Source organism: Chelonia mydas, chromosome 1 (assembly GCF_015237465.2).
Source record: "Chelonia mydas isolate rCheMyd1 chromosome 1, rCheMyd1.pri.v2, whole genome shotgun sequence".
NCBI classification, from domain to species: domain Eukaryota; kingdom Metazoa; phylum Chordata; order Testudines; family Cheloniidae; genus Chelonia; species Chelonia mydas.
This window is the reverse complement of record NC_057849.1, coordinates 220,878,809-220,900,050: the sequence shown is the minus strand read 5'-3', so window position 1 is coordinate 220,900,050 and position 21,242 is coordinate 220,878,809. Positions and strand designations below refer to the sequence as shown.

The 21,242-nt window shown below is 40.7% G+C and overlaps 1 protein-coding gene and 1 long non-coding RNA gene across 2 annotated transcripts in view; both read right to left on the bottom strand.

Moving 5' to 3' along the window:
* The window catches only part of LOC102940290 (potassium voltage-gated channel subfamily KQT member 1-like), a 742,437-nt gene that overhangs the window by 708,324 nt on the left and 12,871 nt on the right, over positions 1–21,242 (bottom strand). The gene's annotated exons all lie outside the window — the stretch shown is intronic.
* On the bottom strand, positions 902–20,659 carry LOC122463384. The gene is made up of 3 exons (XR_006286693.1): positions 20,513–20,659; positions 19,023–19,208; positions 902–912 (listed from the first exon to the last, which is right to left on the bottom strand). It is a non-coding gene; the product is annotated as an uncharacterized LOC122463384 (long non-coding RNA).

The window sequence follows — 21,242 nt, the reverse complement described above, 5'->3', positions numbered from 1 at the left end:
GCCAGTCATCCAGACCTGTTGGCAGCCAGCAATGGGTAAGAACATGCTTCTCATTCTTCAAGCAGCATTCTGTTTTCAGAGCCCCTCTGTCATATTCAGCAGCCATAATCTTTCCAAGGCTTCCACTTTACCAGTGCCACTTCACTCCCCAGCTGCTTCATATAAGCAGAATCAAGATTTGACTTTAGATGACCTCGCCAAAGTCACACAATAAGTCAGCAGTAGAGCTGGAAACAGAACCCAAGAGTCTTGCAAACAAATGGCTGAAATCCTTAAAGAGACAGCTACCAAATGGGAGAGCTCTCAAGGTAGGTTAGCCTTATGTCTTAAACACCTGATAGTTAGGTTTTCAAAGTTAAGCTAAAAGGCTGATCTCCCATAACATACAAATTAATATCTCAATGTTTTGCTAACGAAGTCTCTTCACAACATGCTAATACCTTTCATTTTGAAACTGAACTTATTTGTTAACTTCAGTTTTTATTCCACAGGTCTGATATTTTGATAGCTTGAGTTGAATTGTCTTTTAAAGAAATCCCTGAACCATTGCAGTACATATTAAACTAGTATGTTCTTTAAAAGATCAATCCTATTTAACATCTGAAAAAAATTAAAACAGGTTCATATCTAATCTCTCATCATTAAGTCAGTCAAAAAACATATTAGGCCTAACAAAGGAATGTCAAAGGACAATTCCATTATGGCTGAATGACCTTAGCACCTCACATTTGTTGGCATTACCAACTACTGTTACCACTAAAAAGAATTAAATTTGTGCACTGAGCATCAAGAATACACACTAAAACACATTTTTTGCCACCTTTGCATTTTTCACAATGACAGGCATCAGTAGAGTGAAATTAACAGGAGTTATTTTTACTCTTCTATGCAGGTCCATAGAACCATAGAAATCTTAGATGTCTATATACTAATGCAAAAAGTATGGGGAACAAACAGGAAGAACTAGAAACATTGGTGAATTACAATTAGCATCACAGACTTGGTGGGATAATTCACATGACTGGAATACTGGCATAGAAGGGTACAGCTTGCTCAGGAAGGAGAGGTGGGGAAAAAAGGGAGATGATGTTGCCTTGTATACCAAAGATATACACCCTTGCACTGAGGTAGAGATAGAAGTGAGAGGCTGAACTATTCAATGTCTCTCGGTAAATTAAAAGAGCCATAAAACATGGGTGATGTCATGGTAGGAGTTACTAAAGACCACCTAACCTGGAAGAAGAGGTGTGAGGTTTTTTTTTGTTTTTTTTTTAAACTTATCATCCAAAGTACAGGACTTGGTGGCAGTGGGGGACTGCAACTACCCAGGTATCTATTGGGAAAATACAGCAGGGCATAGATTATCCAACAAGTTCTTGGAATGTACTGGAGAAAATATTACAGAAGATGGGAAAGTGACTAGAGGAGAGGCCTAGATTTGCTTCTAATATGGAAGTACTGCTTGAGAATTTGAAGGTGGAAGGCATCTTGGATGAAAGTAATCAGATAAAGTTCATGATTCAAAGACCTGAAACTTAAGAAGAGTCACACAAAAAGTGGAAACTAGGTCAAGTTACAAAGGATGATTATAAAAAACAAGCATGTAGAAACAAAATCAGAAAGGCCAAGGCACAAAATTAGATTAAACTAGCTACGGACATAAAAGATAACCAGAAGACATTTTACAAAATACATTGAGAAGCAAGCAATTCCTCAATGAAGAAGAAAAGGCAATAACAGAAAATGCAGCAATGGCTGAAACATTAAATGCCATTTTTGTTTCAGTTTTCACTCCCCCCCCAAAAAAGTTAGCAGTGATCAGATTACAAACAAGGTGAACGTCAGTTTGAGTGGGGGAGGGTTTGAGGCTAAAATAGGAAAAGAACAAGTTAAGAATTACTTAGACAAGTTAAGTATCTTCAGGTCAGCAGAGCCTGACAAAATACATCCTAGAATTCTTAAGGAACCAGCTGACAGGATCCGAGATATTAACGAGAACCTTTGAGAACTCATGGAGGATGGGAGATAGCCCAGAAGACTAGAAAAGGGCAAATTAATACTGTGGCATTACACCCCATATTCTTCATAGTAATATTATTATGATATGAGTATGGCATAATTATGATGTATTTCAAGCAAGGTAAGGCATGTGAGGTATCATTGGGAAGGTTATGATTTACTGAATATGATTATCATATTTGTATGCATGTATCATTTTTGTACCTGAAATTAGGAATATTGCCTATGCATCTATCAAAATGTGTTTACACCTGGGGAACACTCACTAGACAGAATGCAATCAGTCTAGATTGCTGGCTGGAAAGGGCCATTAGGAAGAACAACAGGTCTTAGAAAATAGTAATCTTTTTCCAGGAAGTGCTTCCTGGGGGCACTGCAAACAGACTGAGTTATGGCTTCCAGGTCATGTGATCAAGTCACCTGATACTGGACACCATAATAATATTAGTATTTTTCCACTGGCCGGGGGTGGGAATCACAGTGGAAGACAAATGCCACCTGCCATATGGAAAATCTATTTAAGGCAGGGGAGGGACAGAATCTGTGGTTTGTTCTTTACTGCATCCCTGCCCAAGATGACTGCTGTAAACATTTAAGAAACAGACTGAACAAGGGGAGAAGGACTGAGCCCAGGCTGGAAGGTTGTCTAGCCTCTGAATGAAATATTTAAGCAGCAGGCAAGTGCAGCTGGCCTTCAAGAATCTCTGCAATCTGCCTAAAACAACATTTAGGGTGAGAAACTACTACCTGTAACCAGTTTCTTTAGTATTTTAAGCTCAGATTGCATTTTTGTTTTATTTGCTGGGTAATCTGCTTTGATCTGTCTGCTTTCCCTTATAATCTCTTAAAATCTATCTTTTGTAGTTGAACTTGTTTTTGTTTTGTCTAAAACACAGAGTGTGGAATTCATAACTGGGGAGCAAAAAGCTGTTGCATCTCTCTCTCCACATTGAGAGAGAAGGTGAATTTCATGATCTTACACTGTACAATTCTCTGAGCAGTGCAAGATGGTCTACCCTCTAGAGAGGGATGTGCACTCGAGTACTGGGCAATTCCTTAGCTGAGTCTTCCCATTCAGAGCTGATCTCAGCATGTATGTGTAAAGCTGCAGCTGGAGTATGTCCCTACCTCTGTGTGTACTGATAAAGTGCAGTCTGAAGCCTGAGGGAGGGCTTGGCTGGCTTACCTCAGCAATACAGTGTGAAGGGAGCCCAGGCAGGCTCAGTGGTACACCAGTTCCAAGTGGTACTCCAGGGGGAACCCATCACAAGTACCTATCTACAAAAAAGGCAATAGGAACAACCCAGGGAATTATAGACCATTCAGCTTAACTTCAGTATCCAGAAAGATAATGGAGCAAATAATCAAACTATTTGTAAGCACCTAGAAGCTAATAAGCTCATAAGTAATGGTCAGCATGGATTTGTCAAGAACAGATCATGTCAAATGAATCTAACATGCTTCTTTGACAGGAGAACAAGCCTTGTGGATAGGGTAGCAGTAGATGTGACCTATCTTGACTTTAGAAAGGCTTTTGTTACTGTCTCACATGACCGACTTATGAGCAAACTAGAGGAAATATATAGCCTAGGTAAACCTACTGTATGCTGGGGCACAAATAGTTGGGAATGCCTATTCAAAGAGTGATCATCAATGGTACAGTGTCAAGCTGGACGGAGTCCTGCTGGGATCTCTTTTGGATCTGGTTCTAGTCAATATCTTCATAAATGATTTGGATAGTGGTGTAGAGTGTGCACTTATAAAGTTTGCAGATGCTACCAAGCTGGGCAAGGTTACAAGCACTTGGGAGGACAGGATTAAAATTCAAAATGATTGTGACAAATGGGAGAAATGGTCTGAAGTAAATACGATGAAATTCAATTAAATGCAAAGTACTACACTTGAGAAGGAAAAATCAGCTGCACAAATACAAAATGGGAAATGACTGCTTAGGAAGGAGTACCTCAATAAAGGATCTGGGGGTTATATATAATATTATATATAATAGCAAATTCATGGTGGTAGAACGTTTTAATATAAGCCCTTTTTTCCAGCACTCAAGTCTTTGAGGCAAGACTGCTTCAGATTTTGGTGAGAATTCAGTTTGAGGATTAGTCAAATGAGGCTTAAAGAGGTTACACTGTACTTTTAACAAGGGATTGACGATAAAAAGGTATCCTTTAAAAGGACACAAAACAACAAGTATGTTATTTAGAACTACAGAGTTATCCTCAAATTTTGTAAGCCAATGTACCTCTATAGTTTTATGAGAAGGTTAGGGAAAGTTTTGAGTTGATACAAGTAGGTTGTTTCAACGTCCTAAAGTGGACTATCATCTGAGCAGAAAGAATCGGTGATTAGATAATTGTGCAAACAAACTAAGGTCAAGCCATAAAGTCAGAAGAAGCCAGTTTTAATCCGATGACCACATCTGATTTATCAAAAATTGGAAGCAGATTGAATAAACCCTAGCATGAACCAAGCTCAGTGTTGTATCCTTGTAGACAGCAGTTTCAGGAAGAAATCACTTGAGACACAGAGCTGTAAACCTTAAAAGCAGCCGTTTATTGCCACACATTGAACTAACCAAAACCAGCCAGTTTTGGCTGGGCTATCCCCTAATAATCTAACTCAGTTGCCATAGCAACAAGGTTCCATTACCACAACAATCAAATACACAACACTCCGACCCTTCTCTTTCACATGGCTTCAGAGCCTAAGACAGTGCTCAGCATCAGTTAATATTTACACAGCCCAGCAAACAAAGAATTTCAAAAGAAAATACCACTATGAATCTTAATTTATTTCTTGCAGGAGTTGCAAGGGAGGCAAATACTAAATGAAGAAATTGTTTCAGTTAAAAAGATACAGATAAATGAAGGGGCAAGATCCAACCATCTCAGGGACTGTAATAAAATGGTTAAAGAAAAGAGGAAGAATTCAAATACAAAGCACAATTTTTGCACAAACTGCAGGTGTACCCGAGCCCCAGAGAGGTACTTTGAAATATCTCTTTGGCTATCCCTCAATGCAAGGGTGATGTCTGCCAAGGGGGGTCATTGGTGAGTTTTTAAGTGGCTGAGGAGCCCAATTCTTGCCCTGTAGATTTTCCCACAGAAATGACAGGTGTAATCTTAGAGGAGACAGTTGTTGGGTGGAATGTTGTGCCCTTTCTTTCCTCTTTTGTCACTTCTGTCTCATGAGCACATCTGGGTTGGGTTGATGCCTCCATTAAGATGTTCTTTCAGTATGTCTTTGAAATGCTTCTGCTGCCCTCCGCGAGCCGTTCTTCCCTGACTTAACTGAGAGAAAAGTACTTGCTTCGGGAGGTTTGTCAGGTATACGTACACAGTGGTCAGCCCAGCAGAGTTGGCGTTTCATGACCTGCGTTTCTATACTGCTGATGTTGGCTGCAGAGAGAATGCTGATGTTAGTGCGTCAGTCTTCCCAGCTGATCCTGAGAATCCTCCTGTGGCAGCGCTGTTGGAACCACTCCACCCACTTGAGATGACATCTGTAGGCTACCCAGGTCTCACACCGACAAAGGGTGGGGATGACAACTACCTTGTAAACCAAGATCTTGGTACCTAACACTGAAGGCTCGTTTGAGTAGTCTTCCAAAGGATGTGCTGGCACAGCAGATCCTGTATTAAATTTGTGTCAATGCTGGCTGTTTGGGAGAGGTGGCTGCCAAGGTACAGAAAATTGTCCACATTTTCCAGGGGTTCTCCACTGATGGTGATTTGTGGAGTACAAAGAGTAGTTTGTGCAGATGAAGGCTGGTAGAGTACCTTGGTTTTCCCAATGTTGGAGAGACCCAGGCTGTGATAGGCATCTGCAAAAAGATTTAGGGTGCTTTGCAGGTCAGGCTCTGTGTATGCAAGAATGACACAGTCATCTGAATATTGAAGGTCAGTGATGCCAATTCTCATCTTAGATTTTGTTTGGACACACTGAAGATTGAGGAGTTGGCCATCCATATGATACTCAATCCCGATTCCATCAGGAAGGCAGTCGCGAATGAGAATCAGGATCACGGCAAGATAAATGGAGAAGAGTGTTGAGCAATGACACAGCCCTGCTTGACACCAATGCGAATAGTGAATGGTTCGGTCTCTGAGCTGTTGCACAAAATGGTGGCAGCCATCCCATCATGGAGTCTGATGATGGAAATTAATTTCTGTGGACAGCCAAACCTACACAGCACCTTCCATAGGGCATCATGATTGATAGAGTCAAAGGCCTTGATTAGATCAATAAATGCCATGAACAGTTCCTGGTGTTGCTCTCTGCACTTCTGGATCTGCCATGCCACGAAGATCCTGAGGCACAACTGACAGGAAGGCCTGAAGCCATACTGTGGTTCGGAAAGGAGTTCCTTGGCAAGGGGGATGAGGTGGTTTAGTAGGATCCGGGCAAGAATCTTCCCTGAGATGGAGAGTAGAGCTAGCCTCTGTAGTTCCTGCACAAAGATTTGTCCCCTTTCTTTAATATTGTAACAATGTTGGTATTCTTAAATCAGGTGGAGTTTCTTTGCAGGTCCAGATTTTGTCGAGGAGTTGGCAAAGTTTGTGCTGGAGCATTGTTCCATCAGCTTTAAAAACCTCCATGGGGAAGCCATCTGGGCCTGTTGCCTTGTGATTTTTTTGTCTGGGTGATGGTCCTCATAAGATGGGGGATCAGCAAGGTGTTCCATTGCTGAGTGTTGTGGAATAAACTCGGTGGTGTCTTCAGAGACCGTGGATTCGCGATGTAGTAGGCTCTCAAAGTGTTCCCTCCAGCGTTGTTTAATGGCTGCATTGTACTTGAGGAGGGTGGAGCCATCCTGAGAACGTAAGGGTGTTGGGCCTTTGGAGCTTGGCCCAAATATAGTTTTTGTTGCTTGAAAGAAGCTTCTCATGTCATCCTGGTCTACAAAACCCTGGACCTCAGAGGCCTTCTCTTGCCACCACTTATTTTTGATGTCATGTAGCCTCCTTTGGACTTTGGCTTTAAGCAGGTGATAGGCCTCATGTTTTCATTTATAAGAGGAATCATTTCGCCAATTACAAAATGCAGTTCTTTTCTGTTGAATTAATGCTAGGATTTCTCATTGTTTTTGTCAAACCAGTCGGTGCCATTGAGTGGAATATCCTATGGTTTCAGCACATGCATTGAGAATGGTGTTTTTAATTGATCCCAGTGCTCTTGAATGTCAATGATGTTGTCAAGCAGGTTAGAAACTGTCTCAGACAGATGTTGCTGGAATATCTTGCAGCTGGCTTGGTCTTGAAATGTTTTGACATTGTACCGCTTTCGCTTAGTCTTTGGGTGTTTGCGGTGTGGTGGAGCAAGCTGCAAGTACATGACTGATCTTACTAATCAATGGTCTGTCCAACAGTGATCAGTACCTCTTATAGCTCATGTTATATGCATGTTGGTATAGTCTCAGGCTCTGACTATAACATAGTCAAGGAGGTGCAAGTGTTTGGACAGAGGATGTTTCCATGTGGTCTTAAATTTGTTACTCTGCCTGAAGATGGTATTTGTGATGAGCAGGTCATGCGCTACACATTTGCTGAGCAGGAGAATACCATTGGGGTTTACATTTCCCACCCCTTATTTGCCTATTGTGCCTCTCCAGAGTTGAGAGTCCTGTCCGACTCTCGCATTGAAATCTCCCAAGAGGATGAGTTTGTCTGCCTTAGGTTCTGCAACTCCTATACTCACAAAAGCAGTACCTTACTTTAAGCCCACTGGTTTTAAATGGTGTTAGTCAAGTAGTACAGTACTATTCCATCTGAGTAAGAGTGGCATAATCTGCCTACACTACACTAGCCAAGAAGTGACCATTCTATGCATCCAATGAAGTGAGCTGTAGCGCACGAAAGCTTATGCTCTAATAAATTTGTTAGTCTCTAAGGTGTCACAAGTACTCCTGTTCTTTTTTTGATAGCTATACTGTGCTCACTTGTTGAAGAGACAGCCAACAGAGGGTACCAAAAGAATTTTGTTTCCCCTAAAGCTATGCAGATGTAATTAGTGATGGTGATATGCACTTAATAAAACAGAGCAGAACCATTTTGGCTTATGCTTCACAAGGAACAAAGGATAGAACTAAAATAAGTCAGTGATTGTGGAATGAAAAAAGACAAACTAATAAAAAGTTTGAAGGACTGTGCACAATTAAATTCTTAGTGTTCAACACTGAGATACTGAAGGTGTATACACAAAACTTTAGCCCTTCCGCCAACACAATAGGAATATAAAAATAAATTTGCCAGTATTTTAATCTAATTAGCACCATTTTATCTTTAAAAATATGGAATTCATTATTATTTGTATTAACATAGCACTCAGAAGCCCCAGCTGATATTGGGGCCCACTGTGCTAGGCACATGGTAAAAGACAGCCTCTGTCCTAGAGAACTCACAATTTCTATTAACAAGTCAGATAAATGGTAGGAGGGGAAAGAGGCAACTAACAAGTGATTTACCCAACATCTCACTGCAGGTCCGTATTAAGGCAGAACAGAACCCAGCTCTCCTGAGTCCTGGCCAGTGCCTTATCCACTAGGCCACTCTGCAGGTATCTGTTTCACTGAGTCTGTTGCTATCAAATGAAACATGGACCTGATAATCACATAGCTATACTCATGAGTATAGCTACATTGGCTTCTATCAGTGTCTCCACCATTTTAGACTCCCTCCATCTCCCTTTGTGATCTTTCATGAATAAACCAGAAACTTGCAGTTTTTACATTTTCTTTAACTAAAAATATTAGCTACTTTAACATACTCAAACTATGTTATAAGAAAAAAATTATAAACAAGTGATATATTTATAAATGTAATTTTAGTATATTAAGATGAATATAATCATGGTAAATATATATATTCTATATCAACTACATCATTTTTTATTTTCATAATATATCCCATATATTTTAAATTTAAATTCCCTCCTTAGCCTCTGTCTCCATCCACACCCACCAAGCATGAGACTAAGTCCCCACTACTAAGAGCCAGAATAACCTTCATTGCACCCTTCACCCCTTATGGGCTGACAGTTTCACACAGCTGCTGAGGAGGAAGAGAGCAGTTGGGAACCAGCAGCACAGCAAAGACAGCTCATATCAGAAGGCCAAACCTGAAGAGATCGCCAGAAACACACAGAAAAGACACGGGTTGGGACTTGCTTGACCCCCCCCCCCGCCCCTTTCCCAGTCGCGAGTAACCTTCTCTCTTCCATCGAAGAGCATCCTCCACCGATCACAGAAAAGCTGAGAAAATTAGCCAGTTGCATGGAATTAGAGCCTTTAAGAGGATATTTACAGACTCTGGAGGGTAAAAAACAAAAATTGCCTGAGAGCAATCCTTTAGTGCACGATCCTGCCGGGGCTGAGGCCCCCCCATCCTCAAGGGTACTTATATGCTTAAGTCCCAGTTTTAGATTCCATTGTGATCCACAAAATTCCTACTTGGCTGCTACTTAACCCTATAAATACCTAAACACACTCAGCACCTAAATTTTCAAGATAAAAGTTCCCTAGGTACCTAAAGTTTGTCTTCAGGGAGATGCATTGCTGCTTTATTCTAGGTGTCCAGATCTCAATCTCAGCCCCAGTGCAATTTATAAACCAGGGAGAGAGAAAGACAAAGGAACACCCATCTCACCTGTGGGGTCTGATCCAGTGGACAGCCTCTGAGCACACCTACCAAATTGGGTCCCATTCAAGATCTAGCAGGAGGTGGAGGTGCCACCACGCCCACCTTATAACTTTTAACTCCATGGTTAGAGCACTCACCCAGGATATTATCATGGAAATAAAGAGGGAGGGACCTTGAGAGGACCTTGCACTAAGGCAGAACCAAGTATACCATCTCTGACGGGTGTTTCACCTGTTCTTAAAAACTTCCAATGACTGGGATTCCACAACCTCTCTTGGAAGACTAGTCCAGTGCTTAACTATCCTTATAGTGAGAAAGTTTTGCCTAACATCTAACTTAAGTCTCCCTTGCTGCAGATTAAGTCAATAACTACTTGGCCTGCTGTCAGTGGACATGGAGAACAACTGATCATCCTCTTCTTTTTAAAGAGACCTCAATATATTTGAGGAGTTATCAGGTCCCCCCCACCTCCCTCCAAGTCTTCTTTTCTCAAGAAAACCCATGCCCAGATTTTTATTAACCTATCCTCATAGGTCTTTTTTCTAAATCATTTTGGTTGCTCTCCTCCAGACTCTCTCCAATTTGTTGACATCTTTCTTAAAGTGCGGTACCCAGAATTGGACAGAGTACTCCAGCTAAGCCCTCAGTGCTGAGTAAAGCAGGACAATTACCTTCTGCACATTACATATGACACTCAAGTTAATATACCCCAGAATTTTTTTTTTTTTTGCAACTGCATCATGTTTGACTCATTCAATTTGTGATCCACTATAACCCCCAGATCCTTTTCAGCAGTACTTCCACTCAGGCAGTTATTCCCCATTTTGTAGTTGTGCATTTGATTGTTCCTTCCTAATGGTAGTACTTTGCACTTGTCTTTTTTGACTTTCATCTTGTTAAATTCAGATCCATTCTTCAATTTATCAAGGTTGTTTTGAATTCTAATCCTAATCCTGTCCTCCAAAGTGCTTTCAGCTCCTCCCAACTTAAGGTCATCTTCAAATTTGATAAGCATACCACTCCATTATCCGTATCATTAATGACTATAATGACTAGTACCTGACTCAGGACAGACCCTTACTTAATACATCTCCCCAAGTTGACAATGAACCTTTGATAACTACTGTTTGTGTAGGGTCTTTCAACCACTTGTCCACTCACCTTAGTAATTTCAACTAGACCACATTTCACTAGTTTATGAGAATGTCATGTGGGAAATGTCATCAAAGGCCTTATTTAAAAAAATAACTATCCCATCTACAGTTTCCTCTTCATGCACTAGGCCAGTAACCCTGTCAAAGATGGCAATTAGTTTGATTTGGCATGATTTGTTCTTGACAAATCCATGTTGACTATTTCTATTATCCTCTAGGTGCCTACAAATTGTTTGTTTAATGATTTGTTCCAGTATCTTTCCAGGTATTGAAGTTAGGCTGACTGGACTATAATTCCCACATGCTCTTTGTTCCCCTTTTTAAAGATAGATACTATGTTTGCCCTTCTCAAGTTGACTGGGACCTCATCCATTTTCCATGAGTTCTCAAAGATAATCACTAACAGTTCCAAGTTTGCTTAGCTAGTTCCTTAAGTACCCAAGGATGAATTTCATCAGTCTGTCAACTTGACTACATCTAATTTATCTAGATATTCTTTAACCAATTCTTTCCCTATTGTGGCTTGCATTCCTTCCCCTTTGTTGTTAATATTAAATTGTATTAAGTATCTGGTCACAATTTAGCTTTTTAGGGAAGACTGATGCAAAATAGGCATTAAATAATTTAGGCTTCTTGATGTCATTCATTATTAGCTCTCCTTCCCCACTAAACAAAGAACCTACACTTTCCTTAATTCTTCTCTTGCTCCTAATGTATTTAAAGAATTTCTTCTTGTCTTTATGGCCCTTGCTAAGTGTAATTCATTTTGTGCCTCAGCCTGTCTGATTTTTTCCCCTATATGCTTCTGCTATGCTTTTGGACTCATTTAGCAATTTGCCTATGCTTCCACTTTTTTGTAGGATTCCTTTTTGATTTTTAGGTCATTAAAGAGCTCCTGATGGAGCCATAGTGACTCTTAATGTTCTTCCCATCTTTCCTTCACCTCAAGATAGTTGGCCGTTGCGCCTTTAATACGGTCTCTGTTCAACTGCCAGCTCTCCTGAATTCCTTTTTCCCTTAGATTTTCTTCCCCTGGGACTTCACCTACCAGTTCTGTGTTTGTTATCATCTGCTCTTTTGAAATCCATTGTCCTGATTCCGTTGTTCTCACTTCTTCCTTTCCTTAGCATCATGAAATTTCACCCAAATTGCCTTACACCTTCAGATTCATAACCAATTCCTCCCTGCTGGTTGGAATCAAGTCTCAAATGGCTGTCCCCCTGATTACTTGCTCCACCTTCTGAAACAAAAAATTTTCTCCAGTACATTCCAACAACTTATTAGGCATTTTGTTTTTTGCTGTATTGCTTATCCAACAGGGATGTGGGAAACCCAGGTTCAATTCCCCCCTCTTCCTAGGGGAGAGGGGCAGAATTACCATTTGTTAACCTAAGAGTACGTGGCCAGATTCTAACTTGACCAATTATTTCCTTGAATTGAAATCCCTCCCTGTAATTTTGAGACAAGGTATTCTTCACTCTCTAGCCTACAATACATTGCACTGTTAAATACTTCAGCCTTCAGGTAGCTACATCTAAGCAGTGTTCTGTTTAATGTGTACTCCCATGAGAGGTAGGAGACCCCCGATTAAATTCTTCCTCCTCATCAAGAAAAAGAGTGAATTAAACTGGGATATCCTACATCCTGGGTGAGTTCCTTAGCCACATTCCTCCCCATCCCCCTGTTTAGTTCAGTTAGGCAGGTGCCGAAGCTATTCTGGCAATAAAGTGTGTCCCCTCCAAGAGAAGTTTTGTGGCTCTGGATTGCAAACAGAGATATGCCCCTCCATGTAGCCCAGACTTAGGCATCAAACTCTGTGAGAGCTGCCAGGTTTAGAGTACACCTCTCTCGTTGGCACCTCCCAGTGGCTAGCTTCAGAGGCTTCCCACCTAGCATTCTATTTTTTGTGGATCTCATTGTTCGGCACCTATTTCTCCCCATGCTTTGTATAGGTAGCCTAGGTGTCTAACCCAGGGTTTGTGAATTTCAGTTATTTTCAAGGCACCTAAAAAAGTGAGGCTTGATATACTTACAGTGCTGCAGCAGCATAGCTGCACCGGTGGACCTGCGCTGCTGTAGTTCTTAGTGAAGAACTTACCTTCAGCATAGGTACTCCACCACCCCGAGAGGCAGTAGCTATGTCGACAGCTGAAACCCTTCTATGAGCATAGTGCTGTCTACATAGGGGGTTAGGTCGGTATAACTATGTTGCTCAGGGAGGTGGAAAAATCACACCCTGAGTGAGAGTTATACTGACATATGTTGGACTAAGTGTAGTGTAGACAAATCCTTAGGTGTTACAACGTCGTAGTCCCTTTGTTGAACTGGGGCTGAGTCTTTTAATAGTACTTAAGTGTCACCAACAGCTGGCTAGACACAACAGCAGGTAACAAATTAGCAGAATCTTTCCATGAGGTAGCTGAACTAACTGTTCTTATGGGCCTACTTCCTGCATATTATAGCAATACTGTATATTTGAATACAACTAAATTAAGTTTCCTGATTCCATTGAAATAGTCACCTCCATAAAACAGCTTCAAGAAACTTTGAATCTGTTGTCTTAAAAGTTCAGTCACTGAGAACTGAAGTTGTGCCTGCTGAATGCTCCTCTGCTATTTTAGAGTGATCTGTATTACACACTTTATATGATTTATCTTACTTCAGTTCAATATTTGCTGTAGATCTAGGACTACCACAAAAAGGACACATGTATTGCAAGATTACCCCAATGAACAATTCTTTTAAAAAAAATATTACAACAATCAAGGATCTTCATGATCCAAAAGTAGCAAAACTAATCACATAAGCCTAAAAGAAACTTCTCCCATGCTCAGCCTGTACTAAAATGTATCTTCAGCTAAAAGTCAAGCATATCATACAACTGCAGTTTATTCTAGTTCCCGCATTACTGAACAACCATTATATATATATATATAAACTGCATTGACACATACTGATAAAACAAACTTTAAAAATGTAACAAAGCATTGAACGTCTAAAATAATAAAAGCCATTTGGCAGCTTCACGTAAGCTTGCAAAAACACTGTTTCTTTAGCTACTGTTGAATTAAGACAGATAACTAAAATAGGTAACCGCTTCAGAAGTAGTGCTTTTTTCGGGTGATGCAATACCCAGTGAAATTACCACAGCAGATCTGCCTCTTGATCTGAATTAGAGGGCATATTACCAGAAAATCATCTCAACTGATGAAGATAATTTTGCTTCCCGATTTATTAGTGAGAGACAGCTGAAATCCCATCCTTTGACCTAATTTTACCTTCTGCTGAATGACTTCTCATGTGATTACTCATTCAAAATGAGAATATTTTGCAGTGTGAGCCATTAGCTAGACAAACCTGTCACAAATCAAGTCCAGCTTTTAGATTCTTAGGGAATCAGCCCTGAAGATCTGATTAAAGAAAGCAGCTGGGGTCTCTGGTTAAACTTCAATTCACTGATTAAAATCAAAGATGAACAGAGTTTAAAAAAGAAAGGAAAGAAAAATGTCATTTACTGACAATGCAAAACACTTTTTTGTATCCTTAAGATGCATCTCTCTTGGACTCCTGCTACACAATTAAAGTGTTCTCTCCAGCATGAGATTTCACTCAGGAATAAAATATGTTGCTTATTACAGTATTCTAATATTCAGCTAATTATGTGTTACAACAAGGGGCAGGAGAGAATCTTTCAACTGGGGACAGGGTAACTCCAGTGTCATTTTCCCATCTCTTTGCACCAGAACTCAGGCAAAGGGCCTATGGAGAAGGGCTGCTGGGGAGACGAACCATGGGAAAAGGCAGTTCTAAAGACTAGATTAGTCCCCATGCTGAAATTATCTTTTGTTGTTACTCTTTAAGCTTCTGTTGGCTTGTTTACACTATAAAGATTCTTGCCTGTCAAACAGACATCTCCTGTTGCTGTGTTTTGTACCTGAGGAGTCATCCCACCAGCTTCCATGTGTACATATGGCCACAAAAGGTCAATATTTCCTACAGTGGTAACTAATTTTGGGTGCCTCCTTTTTCAGGTGCACAACATGACACCCTGAACCCAATTTTCAGAAGGTGCTGAGCACCTGCAGCTCCAATTAGTTTCAGCTACATTTGTAGGTGCTCATCACCTCTGAAAATTAAAGTCCCTAGACATCAAGTACTGCTAACATCAAGTGTTCAAGGCCTCCAAAATCATGTTATCAGGGCTTAAAAAAAATGAAGGTTCAAAAATAATATACTTCAAATTATTTGCCTTCTGGTTTTCAAGCTTTTCTCTGCAACCATGAAGCTTTTTCTATTATTAAATAAAAGCAGAACTGCAGTCATATTACTATATGCATAACATTAACAGATAGTGTTCATGTTACAGGACATGCAACAAAATAACATTAGCAGGACTCAGGCTTTAGGTCACCTTTGAGAAGTTCAACTTTAAAGAAACAGTTTAATTACTGCAAAACCCAAAAATATTTAGTTTTATTTGCATCTTACATATCTAGCAATATGTCTGTGGTTTATGCTAACCAATGAACCCTCTGAATTTTGGGGTACAAACAAGTTTTGGGCACTCAGCAGCGCCTATGGGGAATGAATGCCCTGTGGTTAGCAAAAATGCCTTATGAACACATGTATAGCTGAATTTTCAGTACTACACTGACAGAATGCACCCCTTTATTCATATTCTGCACACTATTGTAATAATCTTTGTACAAAATGTGCCTTGTAAAGTAGCATTTGATAACTAATAAATCACTGGTGAACAACATGGTGAAATGTGTGTAGTAACATTACATGTAAAATTGTGAACATAGGCTGAAATCATGACTGAGGTGTGTTTACTAGACAAGTCTGGGGACTGGGTAAACCTGTTCCTCAAAAATAAAGGACAGGATGGTACCTCTAGCCAGGTGTCATCAAAGCTGATGAGAAATCACCTAGCAAGTGGCAATTCTTTGGTGGGGGCAGGAACAAACAGATCTGCAACTTAGCAAACGACTGCATGAAACTTCTTTCACAATAAGACTCCCTGACTCCAATCTCACAGCAGGAACAAACTTTATCTAGGAGTTACCCTCAGGAAAATGCATTTCAAAGGGTGACTGAACTATAAAAGTGAGGGAGAAAACAGCCCAAGTTCTCTCTCCCTATTTACCTCTCTCCTTTTCACCTAAGATGACAAAACAAATAACAGTTGGACTTTGGGAGAAGATCCTGCCCTGAAAGTTGGTCAGCAACGTTACTGGGAACCTGTGGTAAGAATTTCACCTTGAACCACATCCAGGACTAAGAGTGCATTGGGGTCAGCCTGCAAGTAGTACCAAGGCTGATGGGAGCCAGACTGTGGCTGGCGTTTGTTAACAGGCTGCTGGGATCTGAATTGTTGGACAGGGCTGTGACTCTACACAGACACTCAGGGTGTGACTGCATGCTCTTTGTGAGTGGCCCAGAGTGGGAGCTATAGCAGCAAAGCATTGTGAGGCACCCCAAGTTGCACAGCAGGGGTGACAACCCCTCACTGGTCTGCACTGCACCCCAGAATGTCACATCCACCTAAAACTTTAGCATGATTCACTACCCATTTGTGGCTATACTCCAAGTCCAACCTCCTATCTTAGTTTAAGGATCAGGTTTTCTCCACAGATCTGTCACTAAAGGTGTTAGTTTATTCAACAAGTAGTGCCAGATACAGGGCCTCCAAGTAAGTGGATGAAGAGGAGTTAAACCAAAAATTATAAAAAGTTTTAAATGGGAGAGAAGAGCATTATCCCCTTGGCCCTTAACACATGCCCTGTGGCACTTTCCATCTCTTCAGCAGTGGTCTGTTTCTCTTGATCCTTGCCACATATATTCTCCTTTACTGAAAAAATGTTTAAGCCACAACATTGTGTGTGTGACCCCATCAGAGCTGAGATGCTAATCAGGTGAAATCAATATTTGTCCTGAATTCTCAGAAGCTGCAGGAACTCTTAGGGATTCAGCAGGTAGAATCCACCAGACAGAACATCAGCTTGGTGTTACAGAGCACTGTGATGCTACATACCTCCTTTCAGTACCCTGGCTCAAGCTCCTGAACCTTTGCTTTAGAAGACATTTTACCCCTTATCTTCTACACTACTGAACTCCCAAGACTGAGATCATTATTTGCTCTCCCATTCCTTAACCTTAAAGTTCCTCCTTCCCCATCATAACCTTCACTTTCCTGAAAGCTGCATCAGCAGCTCTTCCTTGATATGGAAACATATATGAAAAACAAATAGTTTGTCCCTCCCCTGACACATCCCTCCTCTTTCAATTTACCTGGGGTAGACATCTCTCCAGTAGCTACATAAAGAACTTCGTTGCTTGACTTTTAATTTGTGTTTCATTATGGAATCACAGACAGCAAAGATGCTGCAGGTGGAAGGTAGAAATTCCATTCCTCCTGCTCTTTCAGACCCTGATTATGTGACCCTTTAATGTTTACTGCTGTTGTAGCTACTTTTGTCCCAAGATATTAGAGACAACATGGGTGAGCTAATGTTTGTTCTGACCAACTTCTGTTGTTGAAAGAGACAAGCTTTAGAGCTTGCACAGAACTCTTCTTCAGGTTAGGACCTCACCCACCTTGTCCCTTTACATTTAGTTATTTCTCTGCGCTAAGTACTTCTGTGTGCATAAGTGATTTTAATATAGGCAATAGATGAAAGCTCTCCTTTTTTCTTTTCTATTTTTTCCCCCATACACTGCAGCTTTCCGATTTAGGGAAAACTTGAAAGTTAAGTCAGTCATTTTTTTTCTTTTCCATGTGCCATCTAGGTAACTGAACAGTGCAGGGGGTGGCTGATCAATTAAAGTTAAAAATAAAGACTAGTGTCTCCTACTAGACTGGTCTCCACTAGAATGTTACCTCATGTCAGAACACGGCCTTGAGGTGTTATGTTAGCTAACAGCATTAAATACAACTATCCAGGACAATCATGTCAAATGGCTATGAGTAAACCCTATTGGAAGCTAGGTTCACTATCACCAGCTGGCATAATGCTAAACATAGAGAACAAAATCAGATTCAATGTGTTTCATCCTCATTTGAAAAAAAAAAAAAAAACAAATTTTCTAATAAAGAATACAATGAAGATAGAAGCTATTAGAAGAAAAAATAGTTAGTTATTCCTTCCTTCAAGTTTTATATAACTAACATGCTATTTGTAGTAAGGACTGTCTCTTCGTCTACTGTAGTGAAAGTGCTAGACTATCTTGTCAGAAACAAGGAAAAAAAAAACATATTTACAAATCAGAAAACAAAGACAGTCCACAACAGATAGATCCAAAATGGGCAGTTTAGGACTGCAGCTGTTTAGGTTTGGCTAAATGTAATGGGTCAGCCCTAAAAAGGCATGCTAGGAAAAGTTCCTATAAAAAAAGGCAAGTCCTGCAATAGAGAAAATTTAATGAAAACACCAAAGAAAAGCACCCATCCCACATGATTTCCAGGCTAAGAGCTACTACCATATTAGTAGTAGTATCACAATAGCATAAATAATCCAGACCAATGAACTAAATCTGTTCTCAATGTCTTGCCAATAAATAATTTATAGTGTGTTTAGGCACTCCAAGTGTGATTGATTCAAAAGAAGTCACACATGGTAATTTTCAGTCCCCAAGAAAGAACCAAGTTGCTGGGGGCTCCTCTGTTACATAAAAGATAATCTAACAATAACTTTAGAAAACTAAAGCTCTATCTTCAATGTGAAACTATAACCCATATTTATTTTTGATTTTGGGCTTTTTGCTTCCCTTTGCTCTAGTGACATAAATGTAACGAGTTACTCCAGTATACTGGAGTAGAAGTCTAATATCTTAGCTGCTTTTCAGTAACTAAGGCAAAAAGAGAGGACACGGAGGGTAATGTGTCCAACTATGTATGTGCAATTATAGCTGACCAAGAATTAGTTTGTTTTTGGTGTTGGACAGCCTAGTTGCCCAATGGAGACTTCCATAGCATGCAGTGTAGCCACTGATTAGGAGAGCGAATGGGTTTTCCCAGCAGAAAGGGGATTTTTTTTAAGTGGCTAATTTAGGGGCCTCTTTGGCCTAGGCATATCCTTCTTACATGTTATATAAAGCAAGTAATCATCACTCCTATGGGCTGGAGTTCTCACTTTCTTTAAATATGATTACTGTGGTTTACATTTGGGAATCATGTGTTCCAGTAAAACATTCTTACCTTTCAGCAGCTTTTATCCAAAAAACACTCTTGTTCCTATGGCCTTTAGACAGCTAACAGAGTTGCTAGCTTAACCAAGTAGGTGACATTAACAGAAGGCTGGCTGAATGCTTCAGGGACCACTCTGTGTCACAGTGTCACAAATTTTCTTGGTTTTATAAAGCCCCAGATCTTGGATACAACTAACTGTGAGAATGAGAGCTGGTCAGAAGTTTGACAAAACATTTTTCCATCAGAAAATGCTTATTTGTCAAAAATGAAGTGTTCTGGAGGAATGTGTTTATTGTCACAAAAACTTTTGACCAAAACCATACATGTTCCTGACAGAAGCCTGGCTGATTTTCTGACTGCCTCCTCAGCTGCCTGACTAGTGGGACATTTCTGGTCCCACCACTCTGTGGAAAAATTCACACATCCAACATGTTTTTCCAAATTGTAAAATTTTCCACTGGAAGGAAATTCTAGTTCCCACACAGCTCTAGTGAGAATTTCTGCTTTTACCTTTTTCTAAAGCACCTAGCCCTCATGGTTGCATAGAGCAGCCAGAAACTGTGACTGCTTTTGAAGTGTTGGAATTTGGCAATAGTACGTTCTCCCACCTCACTAAATCCTACTCCACAAGCTGTCCCTCTCCTACATCTACAGCTTGATTCAAGCAGAGAACTGTTCTGCAAGCAGTATACCTTTAGCTAGCTAAAATGCATTGCTATCTTCTTTAGGAAGCCACTGATCCAGTCTGGGCCAGCAACTCCACTCTTCTTCACCTCCCAAACACCGGAAATATATAATTTCTAACAATAGGAGAGAATGGGTGAAAAGGAAGCATAAGTCTCAAGTGACAGGGAAGATAAAGAGTGTGGCGAGAGTGGCCAAAGGAAGAAAAAAATATGAAGAGTGGTAAAGCAAGTTAGAAGGGGGAGACAAAAAGCAGCATAAAGTAGTAAACCAAGGAGAGGGGAATGTAGATATTTTTATAGGGGACTTCCCCTCTGCCCCTAATTGAAATGTATTACTGTAATAGGGAGGCCACCTCTGAGCACCCCCTTGTATGTAGGGTGACACTACAGCACTGTGCCTCAGTTTCCCCTCCTGTAGTCTAATAACTTCACTTCAAGCTCCTTTTTCTCAGTAACACCCCTCGTTAGGGCTGGTTTATTGTTAACAACATTGTGCAAACAGGCCAAAATATATGTCCCAACACAAAGTCCATGCATCAACCCATTAGAAGTAGTCATGAAAATCCTAAGATATTTCATTTCTCAACACCCCACATACAAGCAACTATGACCAGTCTCTGTCAGTCCTCTTCTGACCCTGGATAGCCACCTCAGCAAGAACTGCCCCCAGCCTCTGCTGGGAGCACCCCAACTCCCCCAGGCCCTCTCACTGTTTCCATGAGTCCAGGTCTCCAGCCCTGAAAATGTCAGCTCCTCCCCTACCCTTAGCTGCACCTCAGAGCCAGCAGGTATGTCCCTCTACTGCTCCCTGACCTTCAGCCCTGGTTCTCCAAGTTGGACATGCCAGCCAGCAAACCTCTCTTGCTACTCTTCTGACTTCAGCCTTCCCTCAGGAACCACATACAGTCTGCCAGATCTAGTAACCTTCACCTACTGAGAAACTCAGGCTGCTCTGACTCAGCAAATCTTTCCTCCCTGTAGGTCCCAGGTTCCCTCTTTTAAGCCTAATTGGGAGGCAGCAGATAAGACACAGGGGTACTGCCCCTGCTCCTTCTTAAAGGGCTAGTGTCACCTTAAGACATTTTTTCTCTAAAAAGAGGGCAGGCTAGTAGGGAAGGAGTGGGTAAAACCCTCTTATGCACACAGCCTTAATCTCACCAAAACTGTGCCCTGCGCTGCCCCAGCAACAGGTGTCTTAGATTTCACTCTGAAAATCTAGCCACTCTAGATCTACATGAATCTTTTCCTTTACATCTTGGTTGTCAGAATAGGTAAGTTTTAGAGCCAATGAGTTATTTAAAAGATTAAGCAATCTTTCACTGAGACTGAATGGTTCACTTTTCAAATTGTATTTTGAGCTATTTAATTACAATTATACTGTTCCATTAAACTTTGTACTAACATTCAAGGGCAAACTGCTTAGGTTAATACATGCATAATTATCTTTAGCAGGGTAATAAACAACCACCTAGCAAAGGGATGACAGCCCACTAACTCTTATAAATATGCATCCAGTACGTATAAACTCCTACACTTCTGTTGC